The sequence below is a fragment of the Gossypium hirsutum genome, chromosome A09, assembly GCF_007990345.1.
Source record: "Gossypium hirsutum isolate 1008001.06 chromosome A09, Gossypium_hirsutum_v2.1, whole genome shotgun sequence".
NCBI classification, from domain to species: domain Eukaryota; kingdom Viridiplantae; phylum Streptophyta; class Magnoliopsida; order Malvales; family Malvaceae; genus Gossypium; species Gossypium hirsutum.
Window position 1 is genome coordinate 55,780,641 of NC_053432.1, and position 890 is coordinate 55,781,530.

Sequence of the window (890 nt, forward strand, 5' to 3'; positions counted from 1 at the left end):
CTCAATCGTGTGTCACGCACGGCTAGGTGACACTGCCGTATGTCCCCTAAATCTTTTAAATTGCGAAAGTTAGTATGCTCAACACGGCCTAGCACACGGGTATATGACTTGGCCGTGCGACCCAAGTCAGAGAGTTACACTGGTATGAACATGAGTTGGGACACGATCGTGTGCCCCTATTTCGAATACCCATACGGCCTGAAACACGGACGTGTCTCTTGACCTTGTGAGTCATATGGGCTGGCTAGATGGGCGTGTGTCCCCTGCACTTTTGAAAATTTTTATTATTTTCTAAAAAATTCTTTGAGTACCCAGTTTAGTCCCTATTTGTTTCTAATGTATATTTTGGGCCTCCAGGTCTCATATAAGAGACATTATGCTTGATTTCCATTGGTTTCTAATATGAATGCTATATGATATGAAATATTTGTTTATTTGTTCTGTAACTTTCAGTAATACTCTGTAACCCTATTTCGGCTATGGATACGGGCTAGGGGTGTTACATTTTTACTCATTTAGGTTTCACTTAGTATAACAGAAGAATTTGTTCGATTTAAACATCAGTTAGTAAAACGGTAAGATTTACTCAGTTAAGCTCCATTCAGTATAATAGTATGATTTGCTCGATTGAGCTTTATTCAGTATAATAGTAAGAGTTGGCTTGATAGAGCGTACTTCCAGTATATGAAACGACATTTGTTAACAATAAGTTAACAAGAATATAAGCATTTAGGAGTATAATTAAACATACGAACTTACTGAACTGATTTGCAAGTGATTCCAGAATACATGGACTATTTCGCGATTTTCTTTTTTCCACGATTATCAGTACGTTCTTGATCTAACAATAATAATTTCATTCCATCAATTAGAATAACAACACAATTTGA